Source organism: Manacus vitellinus, unplaced genomic scaffold (assembly GCF_001715985.3).
Source record: "Manacus vitellinus isolate BGI_N305 unplaced genomic scaffold, ASM171598v3 scaffold_20_pilon, whole genome shotgun sequence".
Taxonomy (NCBI): domain Eukaryota; kingdom Metazoa; phylum Chordata; class Aves; order Passeriformes; family Pipridae; genus Manacus; species Manacus vitellinus.
The window spans coordinates 5,041,304-5,049,215 of NW_021939471.1; the positions used below are offsets into that span (position 1 = coordinate 5,041,304).

The 7,912-nt window shown below is 45.2% G+C and overlaps 1 long non-coding RNA gene across 1 annotated transcript; it reads left to right on the top strand.

The window, feature by feature from the left end:
- Positions 1 to 1,895: 1,895 nt before the first annotated feature.
- On the top strand, positions 1,896 to 6,988 carry LOC115307448. Its single transcript, XR_003915777.1, has 3 exons — positions 1,896 to 1,951; positions 4,980 to 5,110; positions 6,252 to 6,988. It is a non-coding gene; the product is annotated as an uncharacterized LOC115307448 (long non-coding RNA).
- The last annotated feature ends 924 nt before the right edge of the window (positions 6,989 to 7,912 follow it).

A 7,912-nucleotide genomic window follows, 5' to 3' on the forward strand; every position in this document is an offset into this window, starting at 1 on the left:
ATTTCACTTTACCTCGTTTCCCCTACTGTTGCTGCAGGTAACAGTACCCCTGCATCCAGAAGCACAGCATTAATAACACCATGTTAATGTTCATGAGATAGATCCAGAAAAAGAACTTGGGGGGGGGTGGTTTTTTTTATTTCTGAAGCCATACGAGATGAGGATGTGCTGCACATGGCAGATGCCAGCTGGCTGGCTGGGGTCTTAGAGGCTCTGCACCCTGTCCCTGTCTTTCTCATCATGGCTCTATGTATGTCTTTGGAAATGCCACTTGCTGTCTATGCAGTCACGTAAGAGTAGCCCTGCTATGCCTCTGCCCAGCTGGGAAGGATGATCCTCTTCCCTAGGAAAGGGATGGCCAGGGAACACAAGCCTTGACCCATGCTATGGGGAGCCCTTTGCAAGGAGCCAGGATTACAGGCATGGGGAAACTTGACTTCACGGACCTTTCTTCCCATTAACGCCCCTGTCATTCTCTAGAACCTGTTCTTCTTATCCCAACAATTTGTTTCCATACAGTTTGCCTGTGCTTCAGTCCCTGACGTTGTGTAGGTTACCTGAAGGGCCTTCATGTTTGAGGAGGTGATTTCAGGTACTAGACCATTTCAATGGGCAGGGGTTACATGAGGGATCGGTTTCACCTAGGAGTGATCATACTTTCCAAATCTTCAGTTGCAAAGTGATGACAGTATTTCTTACTTTCTAACATGTGGCTCTTGGTAATAGAAATGCCAAGTGTTACTGCAGTGTACAGTGTACTGGGGCTCTGCTCCATAAGGCAGTTTTGAAATCTTTGGTTGTCCATAGCAACCTGCAGGCACTGAAATATCAACTTGCACATGTGTGGGGGTTTGAAATGCTGCTGTTGCTGGAGGCTCCTAGGAAAAGGCTCTCTGCTTTATCCCTGTGTGGACCTTCTCCTCATTGCCCCTACCCACCCCATAGAGGTTGTGGCTCCTGCCAGCACAGCAGGTTTTACCAGGCTGCAGGTCCTCTCTGGGAGCTGTGCATTGTGCGTGGCCAGAGGGAAACCGGTACCAAGGCAATGTGTGCAGGGCAGTCCCAACCAGCAGCAGCCCCTGTGCTGCAAAGACACCAGTGCTCTGATGTCCACCACTACAGAGTGTGTGACAGAGCTGGAGCCACCACAGAGGACCACTGAGTTCACTGGTGATTGATGTGTTGTAAAAGGCAGACTTGCTTGTAGTTTAAATTAGGAGAGAGAGACTAGAGCCACTTCATCTCACACTCTCAGGCTGTGGTCTGGGCAAAACTCCCTGTGCCCCAACTAGCAGGAGCAGGGCAGCATCCCAGGCTGTAGCCAAGTCACTGGTCCAAAGTAGTGGCTGTGTGACATGACTCAACATTACAGTGTTCTCCCTTTGCTGGAAGTGTCTGAGATTTAACTGATTGGGTCCCCCTGCACCTGTTAGTGACTTTGTCAAAGGATGCACCCCTCCTGTGCTTTGGAAAACCCTTGTGCCAGCCAGCTAGTGGACACTTTGTCCTAGTGCAGGGTGTTGTGACAACCCTGAAAAGGTCACTGCTATGTGTGCTTTGTCACTACCTGTCACTGCTTAATATTCCTCTCTGCTGGGAGCCAGAGCCTGGACCAACTGCTCAGATTCACCAAGCAACTTTTGCAATATTGGAGTATGAAGACGTTTTCAGCAGCTTCTGTGCTTTTGGCAGCACCCAGTCCCTGCCGTAATTAGGCTTGGGTGTCCTCCAAAATGGCACAAACTTCAAAGGCCTCAAGCCTAACCTTAGGGGAATGTAGGTGGGACTGTGATCTCCAGGCAACGTCATCCTGGGAGTCTTTCAGCTCCAGTGGCCAGTTTACATACTCAAGACCTGACACAGCAAAAGAGAGACTTACAGTTTGATGGCTTCAGTCTTTTAATCCCTATTTCTACCAGCAATCCTTTTTCTACAAGTAGGCCCTACTCGTGTAAGTAGTTCTCTTGGCTTCAGTGGAGTGTCTTTAGTGTACTTAATGTAAACTAAGACTATGTTTGGCATCTGTGGAATCCTAAAAAACTAAAACAGCAGGACACAATTGAGGGCATAAGGCTTTACAGACCCAAGAGGTCACACTGGAGTTTACATTTACTGCTGGCAATTCCAGGGGTTCACTAGCACAGCCACAGCAGATGAATTTCCCTTCTAACTGCAGAATAAACACTGCATGTGGGGTAAATATTAAAGGAATTACTGTAACAGGAAAGGAAAGGGAGGAGGGCTTCTTTGTCAAACAAAAAGGATGTCTGTTTACCTGCTGTCCCCAAGTAGCAGGCACTGCTCATTGGAGTGTTTTGGAAGTCAAGAGATAAAGCCTTAAATAGGGACAGCCAACACACAAAGAAGAGAAGCGCTTTTACAGCTTTTCGAGTTTCGGGTAATTGTGGCCATTGCTAATTTTCATACCATGATGGCTTAACAGTTCTGTGCCTGTGATTGTGCAGCCCAATTCACATGGGAAATGCTTCTTGGAGCCTAATAAGCACTAAGGTGCACATCCTGCGTGCTGCCATGGCAACGGCAGGATGCAGGAGGGCTGGGAGGGCTGGCTGCCAGGAGCTCCTGAACTTTGGCAAGGAAACTGCCCTTTGGATGTCCAAAATGGTTTCATTACCAGCCGTGGAAACTATCTGGTGTCTAGTGACTGATTCTTCAAATGAGTGATACCTCCCTAAGCTGAATGAACCCTTTGGTTGCTGGCTTCAGGTGTGTGCTGGTCCATCTAGCACAGCTGTGTAGTGGGGGAGAGACAGGGCAGTGCAGAGGCCGGCAGCATTCGTGCAAAACTGTCAGTCCTGATGAGGAAGCCCAGGGAAGCTTCACTGATGGTGTTCTGGCATTCAATGTCAGACTGTGTTTTGGGGTTTTGTTTTCACCCTGCTTTCCCGGTTGTTGCTGGTGCCTGACCCTTTCACTGCTGCCAGGGCACATGCGGGGCAGCCTTCATGCCCTGCCGACCTTCTCTGGATGGGGCTGAGCAGCTCTGGGCTTGTGGCAGGAGGGTTGCTAACAACAAATTTTGTCCCATGGCAAACTCTTTGCTTTGACACTTATTTTCCCCCAAGGGAGGGACAAACATAGTCATTTTCCTTGCTGAAAAAGATCATGACTCTGCAGTGCTGAGGCTGTGGCAGTGTCCATGGGAACTGGGAGCTTGGGTACCCCATGTTCTCAATTCTCCTCCACGGCCAAGACTTCCAGCAGGGCAGCAACTCCTGTGTTGTGTCCTGGCCAAGGAAACCACATGAGGCCCTGTCTCTGGTAAGGGGGACAGCGGAATGGAAAATTAAATGGGGGAACATGGTCCATATAGGAGAATGGGGAAATGAAATAATTTACTGTAGTTCCTATGAAGTACTCAAGCAACTTGAGTAGGAACCTGTTAATGCCAAGCTAAACCAAAATCAATTGTTTGTTGTATTTTTTTTTAATTCCATTTAACAGACTGAAGCAGTCTGATTAAATTCCCACAGACCTGAAACTGTTTTGCCATATCTTTACTCATGCTTTTGTAAAAATTAGTATTTCCCTCTCTTAGGTCTTGACATGAAAGAAAGCGTTTTGCACCAGCCACCACTGCTGATTTCAGTTGTTGGACTTAGCAATGGAGTTCCTGACACTGTTAAAACTGTTGCTACTGGGATGAGGGGAGTGATGGTTGATACAAAGCCTGGGGCTTTTTATAAAGCTCTTTACCTTAAGCTGGTCTGTGATTTGCACACTATGCCAAATCCACCCCGTGAACTCAGAGGGTGACTATCAAAATGATGATCTGAGTACCTTACACTTCTCTCTGCCGAGAAGTTGGGTAACCTGTACCTGAGGAGCTCTCCCAGGAAGAGCCTGCATTGTCTTAATGCCAGCATGGAGTGACTTGTGTGACATATGCTCCACGTGAGTTCTCTGCACCCTCCACAGGTGCATCATTTGGCTGAAAACAGACAATAATTATTGCTAATTACGTGTTGCTCTGCTACCTGCTAATTAAGGAGAGCTGCAAAGCTGAGATATGTGTTCTCTGGAGTAGTGACCACCTGACTCAGTGAATGCAGAGGTGGAGGATACAAGTTTGATCAGAGAGAGAACTTGGAATGGCTAATACTGTGAATGGTTGGGTTTTTTAAACCTTCTTCAGGATTTAATGATATTCATGTTCAGAAATACAGCAACATTGATTTGCAGAAACGTATGTAAATGTCACAGTTGCCAACTACGGAAGTGAACACACTGCAGTAGGAAAAGCTATTTCTTCTTATCTGACTGGAAAAACAACCCAGTTTTGTTGGCACAGATGCATTTTGGAAAATTAAACAGCAGGGAAAGAAATGACACAATGGTTCTACAGGTGTGCAGAAAGGCCATCAGGAGGGAGCTCCCTTGCTCAGCAGGCTTCAGAGAAGGCTGAGGGGAACTGCAGCAGTGGCTCTCACTGCTGGAAATTCAGCTGGGTTTCCTGAGGGTGAGCAGTTGTGGCAGGGGCTGTGCTGAGATGGTTTCTGACAGGCTAAACAAACCTCTTGATCTCAGCGTTACTGGCCGACAGTCCCTGTGCATTGCAGAGGGACAGGGATGGTCAGATGCACATCTCTGGCCATGATTTCACCGTGGTATCTAGGCTGACAAATGTCACGGGGAGTTTTCTTAATATAACATGTCCATTGCAGAATTTCTTTATAGTTCCAATATAAGGCTGGCTTTCAAAACCAGAAAGGTACCATCCAGCTTCTAAAATTAACATCTGGTTAAAGCCTGGCTTAAATGAATGCTTTAAAAACTCTTGTTATATCATGAGATAAAAATGTGCCTGAATATGGAAAACCTGTACAAAAATATTCATGATGTGTTTCATTATGTACCTTCCTTTACATGGCATCTGATGATAATCAGGATCTAACTTACTTATGGGGTTAGTGAACCATGTTATTGAGGTGTTCATGTCTCTCAATACTGCATCACAGCAGCTGAAGCTCAGTCATAAGAGAGTGATGACTAAATGACAACCAGCAGATGATGTGTCTCCTAATGATCCTATGGGAAGTAAGCAAACTGGACTAAACAGGAGACTTCCTGTGGACACACGGATGTCCCAGTAAGTACTTTCTCAGTCAGATTCTGTGTGTGGGTTCCTGTGGGAGGGAGAGGCAGATTGACTTTACCTGTAAAATGCACTGAGGATATCACAGGAAAATGTTTTGCATCAGGGAATGAAGTACTACTCCTACTTCTGTCAGTGGTGAGATCATTTTGATAGTGTGCTGTTTGCTTCCTTTGGAAAGAAATAGCCACTGCAACACAATTGGGGAAATGTAGATTTTATTCCCAAATCTATCAAGTCCCAAACTGAGAAGGTACCCACTTGCCTTAATATCTCCTCATCTGTTAACTACATAAAATATCCATTAATTTACAATCATTTCAAGAGATTACATTAATATAGCATTGATAACATGCTTGGATTCTATCCAGCAGAAGATGCTAAACAGGTATAAGATACTATTAATTTCATCAGTAATGAAATATCTGTAATACAAAGTAATTTTCTTGTGTGCTAAGATTTCAGTATAGTCTAGCTTGCTTGGAGAACTTAATGAAACTATGGCATCAACAGATAATACAATTGCAAACCGAATAACCTGGAAGAGTTTTTGGTCCTCCAGCTACATGACTTTTTATTTAAATTTGCTTGTTAAACTTAATTCCAATAATTAATTACCATTTTGCAGAAAATATATATTTATTAAGTATTATCTAATATCACTGTGCAGCAAAGACGACCCTTCAAAAAGCTTTAAATACAACCTCAACAAGAAATATTCTTGGCAGCACCAGTGTCTTCATGGTAAAAAAAACCACAAAAAAGTTAGTCCATACAAGAACCAAATGTTTAGCTCTACTTTACATATATGTAATAGTAACAGGAAGGGAATGGAGTGACTTGATACACAACGTGAAGACATTACCTGATACTGTACTATTATTAAAACCTTTTATCGGTCAAGGAGACCCAGCAGAACAGAAACCATAGTTATTTCATGGTAGGACTAGTTTTACAATAGTGCATCCAGTTGGCAAACCCCTTTAAATAAAAGGAAAGAAAGCATCTGAAGCCTTGGGATAACCATTTTCCCAGCAGTGAGGAATCATGTTCCTCTTTCCTAAAATGAAGCTGCATTCACTGAGACATTGGATACAGACTGTTTTGTGTGGGTTTTTGTTTTTCTTTTTTTTAGCCCGGGTAAAATCCTCTTTGTGCACGTGGTGCCTACTCCACTGGCACTGTCTTCCCAGAGGAGCTCCTGGAGACCTAAATCAGGCCTCTAAAGGTTAACCTGCGGGAAGGTGGAGGATGCCGGGAGGGAATGATCACCCAGCTGGTCTGAGGCTGGTGACGTGGGCTGGTAACCTGAGAGCCTGTTGCACAGCTTCTGTGCCTGGAGTTGCTGTGGGATCAGAAGGAGCTGGCTGGCTCTGTCCTGGTTTATGCAGTGCCCAGTCCCCTCGGCCGCGCTGCCCTCCTGAGCGGGAGCCTTTTGGCTGTGTCTGAATTCAATGTGCAGCGCCTGCTCCCACTGACTCACTGACTGCACGGTGCTATTCTGCACTGCCCTGCCTGGATTATTCGGGAATATCTGGGAACATGTGTTCCTGAACTGTCTGTTATCAGCAAGTCCAAGAGCTGGGAAGCCCTAGGAAGCTTTCACTGTACTCCATTTATTTTTCCATTCCCTCCCACACACCCTACCACTACACCAGGCAACAACACAGGATACAGTAAAATGGTTCCTAGAAACATGTCATCACTGTCAGTAAGGCTTTTTAAATTCCTGTTTTAAAATATCCCAAACTACAACTTGGTTTCAAACAGTACCTTCACAGAGGTGCTTATCCCACAGGATGACTTGGAGAACCCATCTGATTTCAAATAAATTCATGGCTTTCAGAAGGAACAATTTCCTTTGTTATCCCATCTGGGCAGGCATGTTGTTGTTATATATGGTCAGAAAATGGAAGTGAAAATGCAAAAGCTGTGGTACAAAACCTCTTCTTGTTGCCATTGGCACTTGAAATGTGCTGCATCGTCAGGTTTGATGTTCTGAAAGAAAGTGTTTTTTATCTGCTGATCCTTTTTTGGCCCAGGTGGATGATTCTTAGGTTCTTTCCTGATGTCTTAAATAGCAGTGATAATGTGCAGCCTATGGAAATCTGCAGCAACTGTTAGGTACTCATTAGTCACTGACACAAAGCTTTGTACATCAGAATCTATCTACAGGTGCCACAGGGAGAAGGCAAGAAAGAAAAATGTGTCATACTCTGAGGTAAACAGCTTTATTTCCTATTAGTCTGCCAGAGGCTGAATTAGTAATTTATGAAGCACTTTGCCACGATGAGATTTGTTTAGTCCACTTAGGATTTGTTTTTTGCTGTTAACACAGAGCTAAACAACTGAGACTGTGTCTACATGCACTTCTGCAGATAGGAGCTTGCTCAGTGCTTGGTGCCTGCCAGCTACAAGCCACATCACCGGCAGCATGGCAGTGTTGTTTGCACAGCATGGAGGGTAGGGCTGATATTACCACAGTTACTCATCTCTGCACCCCCACTTTTCCACCAGGTGCTGTAGCTGCTTATGATTTGTTAGCAGGATGGCAGGCTCGCTGTCTGCCAAACAGGATTGTAGTGGTCACACATGGAGCACTGCCTGGGAGGCCAGGAGGAGGGCTGGTGATGGCCCTGAGCAGGGTGGGGCTCATCACATCTTCATCCAGCTCTGTGGCAGCGTGGACAAAACGTGGTTTTTCTGCCTAGGGAATACATCTGTGGGAATATAGTTTTTTTCCCATTTTTAACACACCCTATTTCTTTTTAAGATTTGAGAAAAGTAGAAGTCCAT